Raw genomic sequence first — 10,432 nt, 5'->3', positions numbered from 1 at the left:
TTACAGTTATGGTTATGAGCATACAAAAAGAGAGAAGCCCCTGAAAACTTTTATCTTGCTCAGATGTAAAATCCAGCATTGTACTTTGTGATACTTTATACATCTACTGCATTACGTTTATTTGAAAGCTTTACTAACTAGTTACTTTGCAGATTTAGATTATTAATATAAAGTACAAACCAACTAATAAATTATGATATATATTATTAAGCTACCCAGCAGAACACATAAGGTAATTAATATTACCCTCACCTTTACCAGCTGCAACATTAAAGTAATCAATAATTATATTACAATAATATAATATACATGATTCTGAAATTGGCTATACTGCACAATGAGTACACTGTAAATATTAACAGCATATCTAAAAAAAAGAAATAAGTTATCATAACGTATTCCTCCAAAACATTTGAGGCACTCAAATAATAGATTTTCTTTAGCACTTAAATTTGTTCAGTATTTTAAGTATTGGTGATATAATTCCTGACTCATTCCATTGGCTCATTTTCTTTAAATTGACTTTTTATCATGACAAAAATGTAAACCCCAAAGCCTCAATTGGCTACCATTTTGATAATAGATTAAGTTATGTAATAATTTTGAATTAATACAATTTAAGTGGTAACATGTGTATAAAGAAGATAAGTTAAGTATTATTTTATTATAGATACATTCTGTTAACATATTTTAAATAAGTTTGGAGAAATGCTGTAATATACTTAACTTAATTTACCTTACCTTGTTGGAGTTAATATATTTAAACTGTTTAAGGCAATCTCTTTAACTTTGAGTTGAACAATGTACTTTTACTTTTGGTACTTTGAGTATATTTTGATTGTAATATTTTGTACTAAATAAGATAGAAGTAGACAGAAAACAGCAGATAAGAAAAAAACAAATTACACATAGCACGATAAAATATAACAATACAAGATATAATGAAAAAATTAGAGTTGTATGTAAACTATATACAGCTTTTCTACAGATGATTTATACGGGTGATTGAAATATTATATTGCACAGGTTACAGCAGGAGGTAGTGGCATGGAGTAAAAATATATACACAGCAGTAATTTAGCAAGTGGGTGTAAGGTAAGTGGGTATTTGAACGCAGGACTTTTACTTGTAAGAATGTTTTTTGCACTGTATTAAAAGGTCCAGTGTGTCTATGATCATAAATGGAATATAATATTCATAGATATGTTTTCATTAGTGTATAATCACCTGGAAATAAGAATTGTTGTGTTTTTGTTACCTTTGAATTAGTTTTTTTTTTATCTGCAGACGCCACAGGGCACCTTCCGTGGAGGCCGCCACATTTCTACAATAGCCCAGAACGGAGAAACCAAACAGCTTTGGTTAGCAAACTTCAGATAGACATTGCTGTGTAAATGACATTAGTTCCTCCCTGTGTATGAATTCATAAATCTTCTCTGCTTGTGCTATTGTTAGACCATTTATACCATTAGTGTGGTAACAGCTATGCTCTCATACACGCCCTGTTTGAATTTGGACACAGATGCCGTGGAAAGGTCAACATGTGCACTTTATCTTGTCAAATTTCCAGCAACAGTAACAAAGATTAAAGGAAATCAAGAAGCCAGAGAAATAAGTTAAATAGTGATAGTGACATTAGAGCAGTGCCCAGCAACTTGTATATAAGTGTTGCATTAAGACAGACATTAAAGTGTCCAGACCTATTTCTTAAGATAACCAGGAAAACCTGTTTTTCAGGTGCTATACAGGAACTATGTATCCAGTTCTTTTTTTCAAAAATGATTCAACATTTAACATATTCTTTGAGCTTATCAGTAAAGGAAGCAAAATTTAATGAGCTGTGATTTGAAGTGTGAGAGTGTTTCTATGAGCCACACTTTAGATCATCTCATCTCGCAACTTCAAAACGGGAACAGGGAAAACAGTAGCCAGGAATGTTCAAAAAGGAATTTTGGGGATGTGAGTGGGATACGCGGTCTCTCCAAGGACACCGAGCTTCCTCTGTCTATTCCCTAATTAAGAATGCACAGATACAAACAAAAACACGCCGCCGACAAGAACACATCAATTAAATGAGCCATGACATGAACTGTCTCTAAAAAAATGCTTGAGCTGGGACGAGGAAAGGAAGGGGACGTCTGAAAGTGTGCGCACAGTTCTGTTAAGGTCCTCTTGGTGAAAATGAGATGCTGTGTTTTTCCACCATCCTCTCTCTCTCTTTCTCCCTCTCTCTCTCTCTCTGTCTCTCTTTCTCTCTCCAGCTGCTTCAGGCCTCTGCTTATGTGACGCTAATTGTTTCTGCTACTTGTGCCAAGTACCTACTCTTCCCCAGCACATTCTACAGACAGGCCCTGGTCCCTCAGCTGCTTTTTGTGTCTGTTTAAGGAATGAAAAAATGTGTGCTGCCATCTGCAGCGAGCACACCACTGTTCCTCCTCCCGGCCGTGACTGTCAGAGTGCCACAATGATACACATTCACACACACTCTCTCAGAGGTAGAAAAAACGATGTGGTGGAGAAACAAGAAAACAAAACTGACACATACAACTGCTAATATGAAACGAAATAATTCAAGAGGTTCCTGTTTTGATGCATTTAGCGTGTGGGAGGGAAGACACTGCACATCTGAAAAAGGCTTTTAAATTTTGCAAACCATGCAGAGAAGAAATGTAGGTATGTAGTAGATTTAAAACCAAGAATGTCTAAATTTGATTTTCAGGCATTAAACTAGAAAAACAAAACTGCTGGAATAAGTCCACCAAAAAAAAATTACTTTTAGTTTTTAGGCCTTTCAGCACTCATGAGTTCATTCTAGCTGCATTTCCCCTTCATTGTGTTGCCTAGTACCTAAATGTGAACAGCAAGTGGCAGTGTTGTTCAGCTAATCCACAGTCTACTCCATGCAAACACAGGCTCATGGCACAAAGAGAGCCAGGCCCTCACTCCCCTGTCTGGGAACTAATATCACTTTCCTCTTGTTGAATTGACCTGTGACACCATCACAGAGTACACAGGATGGCACATATTGACATGCTTGTAATGCCACATGGCTGTTACATCATCTGTGTTTTTATCACAGGCAGACTGCTTTGCAATGCATTCTAATAACAGCAGTCAGTTTGGCACCGTCTCAGCAGGCGGATAAGCGCGCATGAATATTAAGTGATGCTAATCACAATGGAGAGACCAACGTCAAAACGACTGACAGACATTTCTCAGCATTCAATTGACATCCTCAGATTTGTCCTCCGTTTGACAGCAGCGTCTCCCGACATGACAAGTCTGTTTAAAGCTTCCGGAAGAGGCTCGCACACGTGCACATGAACCAGCACACACGATTAGAGATGCACTGACACTGATTTTACTCAAACTGGGCCACTTGTGCTGCTGTGCAAGACCCAAACGAGTGTTTCTCAACACACAAAGAGCATCAGTTTATGTAGGCCACTCGGAGAGTTGCAGAATGAAGATGAGGCTATAACAAAAATATTCTGCAAAAAAAATGCTTTTCAATCATGGAAATCTGGATTTATCGCTTATGTATTAAACTACAGTGTATTTCGGAGCGTGAATGTCGAGGATAAGCCATTCAATTCATTATCATCCTCTCTTTGTGTATTCAAGCCGTACAGAACAAAACAGAGGATCTGCTTCAGAGAAAAAAAACAGAAATGAATGGCAGGTGTGGTTGTTTGACTTTCAAATCACCTAGGCATCTATACGATTAACCTGGCACATAAATAAATACAGAATTCAATTTCCATGGAGTCACGCAATAAGTTGACAGTCCTCAAAAAGATCAAACAGGCTGCTTTGGGGCACGTGAGCCACACTGAAAAAAGCCTTGGGTATATGAAAGGTGTTGACACCTTGAGCAAGCCACAAAAAGAGACAAATGTCATATCCTCAGAAACAATTACTGGGTGAACCACTGGTTTTTAAGCCAGCAGGTCTCCTAGCTATATCATTCTATATACAGCAGAGCTGCTCCCACAACACCTCACAGTGGTTGTCAGTCAGTGCCAGAGCAAAGATACACTGTCTTTGTAGCTGTACGGAATACTTATATTTTAACTGCCCCATTCCCTTTTACACAATGTGCTTCCTGTAGTGTTTTGAGTGCAGAAAGTCACTTTTTTTATTTGCTCATCTCGACAAAGATAAACTCTAATCTTTTGCTCAGTTCCTGTCCAGAGTCACTACATCCTCCCTTCCTATTAGTCTCACTCTCATCTGACTGCCGTGTCCCATTGTGACCGCACTTGAGGCGCTAATGATAATGTTATAACCCAGACCAATTTGCCACGGCAATCAGACTCACTTAATTGAGTTGATTATGAGCCCTCTGTCTGAGATGACCCCTCCGGACTCCGGAAAAAAAAAGGGAACAGGGAGAGACGGAGAGTGTGGATGCAGGGATGAATTTCTTCAGGCATTCCATCACTGTGCAGGATTCACATGGGATATGACTGTTTGGAGGCATGAGCAGAGGCATGTGTGTGTGTGTGTGTGTGTGTGTGTGTGTGTGTGTGTGTGTGTGACAATTCTTCTTGTGTGGGTGTTGGGAGATGGCGTGTTGGGAGAGCAGACCTTCGGGGAGGTGTAAAAGAAGAGAGTGGCTGGAGGAAGGGGAGAGCCTGGAGGGGGTCGGGCTCGGGGTTCGAAATCACAACACACCCTCTGTAATAGACCCAGACACACACCACATCTGAAGTTAATCCAATCAAGACAAGACACACAAACATAAGGTCAAGAGCAGCTTGTATTAGTGTGATGATGTCAGGGAGAAGTGGTGTAGTTAATTGACTTTCAGCATGTTTATAAGACTAAAGCCACAGTTCTGAGGAACTAGGATCCATTGGTGCAACTGCATTTCCACCACAGGGACTGGGGTTTAAATTAAGTTCTGGGGACAGTGTTTTACCCCACCAAAATTCCCTGCTTAGGTTAGGTGTAAGTACTTTACAGAAGTACAAGAACTTTGGGGTTGGAGCAAACATTTCTGATTGGTGGAGTACTTGCAGAATTTTATTATTTTTATTTTTAAAACTCTGCCGCCACAAACCAGTTCCTTCTTTGCTCACTGTGCTTCGACACATGGAGTTACAGAAGAAAGCATACAACATTATGAACCGATGACAAAGTTGTATAGATGTTTTTGTATAGTCACATGCAAATGACATTTCACCTTTGTTCCTTGAAAAGTAGTTCCTGTGACTAAAAGTTCTGGGTACTTTGTTTGGGAACAAGGCTTAAGTGAAACCGAGACTTGAAGGAAAGTAGAGGGTTTGTAGCAGATCCAGTGAAGCAGATGTAAAATGAAGCCCAGATGAGTCAGTGTTTTAGCAGCAGGTTGAAATCAATATTTCAGTGTAACTAAACCGTTTTATTTTTATTTTGATGGTTATTTAGAGATTTAAACTTTTGCCTCTTGTCAAGTTTTATTTTATTTTGGTAAAGTCCTTACATAGCTGCTTACATTTAGACAAAATCTAAGATTTGAGAAGTTTGGCTCCCTTTGTCAAAATAAAAATAGGGGGTTTGCAGAAAAATAGGTTTATATTCCTCAAAGTATATATCATGGAATATAATTTTTGAGGTGTAAAGACAAAAACTATGTAGATGTAACTATTACATATCTCAAAAGAAATAATCAAACATTGGAAAACATTTAAATAAATAAATATAATTTAATATAATATAATTAAATAATTTTGTGAGAGAGTTTTGTTTTTTCTTGCAACTCCTTATATTCAGCTTGTGTTGTGTATGCTCTTGGAATTTTGGAACCACTGATTTAGAGAAATTGCAGTTCAGAGAGACAATGTATTTGTTTTTGTACTTTGTATGTCTTTGCATGAGTAAACATTAACATAATAATTCAGCTTATAACTGAGAGTTGCAATTATCCACCCAGTGTCATTTTGCTGAGGATGCTTCGCTTCATTCAGTTCTGAGTAATCCCATAATACATACTGCTTTGGTGCTAAAACCAAAAGTACATAAACAGAGTTACGCATCTAAATGTGGAAACGTTTGTGTAGAGTATAACAATGGTGGACAACCATGGCCGGCTGCGCTAAGAATTGTACTGTTTCATCTACAGTAAAACAGGACACACTAATAAGGGACACAGAGCACAGTGCCGTAATATCTTGGGATGGAAAGCAAATGTGCTTTTGAGAGCCAAGAATACTGGTTCCTTTCATAGGCGACTTGGTTCCACCCATGATCGAATGCAGCATTCTAAAAGGACTATTTACTCTTTTCATTTCCTCTTGTGTATTACAGACGAAGGAGCGTGTGGCTTGCTGTATGAAAACAGGGCCTGGCCTAATGTTGCATGAAGACCATGGTGAATTCATATTGATGGGAAAGCAGCCTCTGAAGCCCAGCAGCCATGATTTTTTCATAAGCCACCGGGAACAAGAAGTCAGTCAGCTGACAGGTGCTAACGCCGCCAATTGTGCCGTGGATAAGAGATGGGACATGGAGAAAAGAAGGAGAGAGAGAGAGAGAAAGGAAAGGCAACAACTGGCTCCTCTTTTCTAAGCACTTCTGTGTGCAGAATGTGTACGTGCTGCGTTGTGTGTGCTCCCTGCACCCTGTTCCCTTCTATAGCTGGAGAGGATTTTACGGAGGAGACTGTGTAAACACCAGAATGCATGTCAAATATGATGAGTCTTGATAGCTGTAAAACATACCCAAGGACTGCTCCTCACTTATTATCTACAACCAGAGCCCTGGAGCTATGTCTGCATCCTTCTGCCTTCCCTCCACGCATGTCGCGCCACAAGTCCCTCTCTGGAAAGCATTGATTATTTTGGCATGAGCCAGGGAGAAAGAGAGGTGTGATTTCTTTTGTGTTTCCTCAAGAAAAAAAAATCAGCAAAAATAAATATTTTTGTGAGCATGCTGCAGCCACAAGAAAAATATGAGCACATTGGGGAAGAAATAAAGATGATGGATTTGCTAGCTGACGTATGCCTGTGTGCCTTGTGTAAGTAGTGTGTGTGTGTGTGTGTGTGTGTGTGTGTGTGTGTGTGTGTGTGTTTGGGCTCTGCAGAGTTTTTGGCTGCTACAATTGGTGCATTGTGTTTGTTTATGTCCATGACGTTTTCTGAACTGTACATCTAGAATAGTATTATCTACATGTAATTGTGCGCCTCTGTTTGCTATGTCTCTGAGCGTGTGGTGTGTATGTAAAAGAAGCAGGGAGAGCGCGTGCAGGAGAGAGCGACCGTACCTGCAGGCAGTGTGAGGCTCCAGGGAACCACTTGAGATTGCAGGCAGTGGGACTGATAAGGCAGCTAGCCATTCATCAGGCCAAATGAAGGCAGTAAAGTTGACTGGAGGAACCCAGGCATCGCCCCAGGATGGCAGTCGGTGTCTCGGTGGGGACCTGTGACTAACACATGTGAGCAGGCATGCATGCATGTACATACACACACAAATAGCTGAAGAATGGGGAAAGAAATCAGGATGAATGGACTGGGAAGAGGTGTAGGATTCAGGACTCGGGCCTCTGGAGAGGAAGGGGATAGAAGTATAACGGACCTCCAGGAGCAGAGGCCCCATCTCCTCAGAGCTACACCCAGCGACTATGGCTCCTGTCTGGGGCACACGTGGCCCACTCCACTCAGAAAACATCCATCAGACAGATATTACTGTAATCCAGAGGTGATACATTAGCTTGGGTGCCAGGGGGACAGTGTGTGCCGGTGATGGAGCTCCCTGCTGTTGTCACAGGGGCCTTTCAGGGAGAGAACTGCTGCTACTGCTCAACACGGCCAGTGCTTTTCTGCTTTATGTCACTGTTTGAATTTATTCCATAGTAATGCTCTTTGTATTTTATTCTTAATCACACTACCCAGAGGATGGAGACATATTTCCACCAAAGAAAGTGCTACAAAGTTGCACACTTATGAAAGCAATACATTACTTAAGCACTTAGGCCAGCCAAAGAGGAGAGATGAAGCTACTTTAGAGTGTTGCTGGTGTGTTTATAAGACTATATTAGTGTCTCACTGGTGCTTTGATAGAGCTTGTACCATCAATTTGCACAAAGACTCTATCTTTGCTTACATAAATCCCACCTCGGGGTTATTATGAATCTGATTTATTTGCTCCGCTTATGTTTATTATTGTGTTTTATGGTTTATATTCTGTGTTAAACGCCATCAATAGGACTGCAGAGCATGTGTGTCTCATCCTGCAAGGGATGAAAATGGTTTATGGAGCTGTGAGTGCCAATAAACAGGCAGCCACAGCCTTTTGGATGTACATCTTTAATGTTTTATGCATGATGAACTCAATAGTTTAGCGCAGGTTCAAGGCCAAATGGTAACCGCTGACAGGACTTCCCGAAGGCAGCTACACACTACAGGCACAGGACGGAGATTGAGCTGTGCGCTTGAGTAGGGATTCTGTCATATTTTGTTGTTTTGTCTGTAAACGTATCTGCCAAATGGACAGAGTGAAGCAAAACCACAAGCCAACAGAACGTAAATGCTTGGCAGGAGAAGCCAACACCACGTCCTCCGTCTTCTGTGTCCAGTTATGATCTGGTCATCTGGACACGGTCATCCTGATGTTGTCTGAGGTGTGGTGTGGGAACTGTAGGCCATATAAGTGATCTGTTTTGAACAAGATGGAAAGCAGACAGTCCACCAAGGACAACAGGACAGATGTTTTCACCAAAGCAGCATATGGTGACATGCTGTCTTCAAAATGTCCTGTAGCAGGTGTTATTAAGAAAATAAAGGCAACCAGTGTGGGTCTTTTTCTTTTTACAGGTCACTGCTCAATCAATCATGATATCGACCATTGGAAATATACGACTGTTCTGCTCTCTATTGAAAGGTTTCCCCTGCTGAAGTGCTGTGGATGCATGACTAACCGGCCAAAGATGTACTGTATAATGATTTGTCACTTGGAGCTGCTAAAATTGACCAAAGGAAAGCAAACAAAGCAGATCATTAGAACCATGGTTTGCACTGGGAACAGTCGTGTTTTATGTGTATATGTATGTATATATTTATATTTTATTTTTTTAAATATATTTTCTTTCCTTTTTTGAGTGTTGTAATGGAGCCCACTAATACTTATACATAGTATCTATTAATGATTTACCTACATTTGTAACTGCAGCTATAATGCATTATCATTTTTTTGTTTTGTCTGTTCAGGGCTACTGTAGAAACAAGTTGATTCAACATGGCACACTGATCTATAAAGCATTAATAAAATGTATTTTTGAACCATTAATAAAGCCATTAAGTGTAGCTTATCATCCTGTTACTGAGTATGCATGATTAGAATGTAGCACCATGTAACTAAAAGCATTCAAATAAACAAGATAAAAATAGGGACAATCAGCAATTTACCAATAATCATAAGCAATGCATAGGACCACCATAACACTTCAGCATGTTTTTTTGCTTCAAGGCCAGGTGAGAATGATCGGCTCCGTCATAATTCACAGACCCAGATTTCACAAAGTTTATATGCCAGGTGTAAATGAGAGAATGTGTGGATTTCCTCGTGTTTCCACCCTAGCGCCTGTCTCTGCTGTGAGTGAGTCTTTGATAGCTGTTACACTGTGAGACAGACAGGCCTGTGCCAAGACGGTGGCATCAAAAAGCCGACGATTGACAGCTACTGACAGCCATCTTCCTCCTAAACACACTTCAGGTCCCCTGCGCTCCCTCTCTCTCTCCCCCCCCTCTCTCTGTCTTTTCTCTCTCTGTCGGGGGAAATTGAGGAGACTCAGAGATAAAGAGAGGGATGTCGTAAACTGGCACCTGTCATCATGTTTTGTTTTGGTCAGGGCACAGAGAACATTCGTAAAGTTTTAAAAGACATTTTGAAGGATTTTGTACTTTCATAGCTACAATTTGAATCTCCAGGTGATGCAGTCAGTCCCTCACACTTCTTTATGTTTTTTTTTCGGGCATGAAGTGATGCTTAAATAGAAATATGTGCGAGGGAATTCTCATGAGTTCAAAGTCTAGCAATTTTCCATCCAACCAATCAAACAGTAATTAATTTTTGACATTCATTTGGCTAAATATGCGGAGACAACGTATTTACTGGGGGTATTTAGCCCTCTTAGTTTTGTTTTCCAAGACGTGCCACCTGAATGTGAAATGCTGTCAGTGAGACCAAGATGCCTGACATGAAACACAAAGAAAGTGAGATCTTTGGCAGGCAGATGCGTACATACACGTTTATGCTAGCACGTGCGCAAACACACAGTCGAATTCGCACAAACTGCACGCCACATTCAAGCTCACATCTGAGCAAAGACACAGATAAACATGCAAGCACCTGGATTTCTCAGGTTGTTGCTGTGTTTCATCAGCTTCAGTGTGAGCCAGTGTTTCTTCTCCGTATTCAACCTGTGGAGCCATTATCTCCTGACACACTTATC

This window comes from Dicentrarchus labrax, unplaced genomic scaffold (assembly GCF_905237075.1).
Source record: "Dicentrarchus labrax unplaced genomic scaffold, dlabrax2021, whole genome shotgun sequence".
Taxonomy (NCBI): Eukaryota; Metazoa; Chordata; class Actinopteri; family Moronidae; genus Dicentrarchus; species Dicentrarchus labrax.
The sequence above is the reverse complement of the archived record's forward strand: the minus strand, read 5'-3'. Positions refer to the sequence as shown.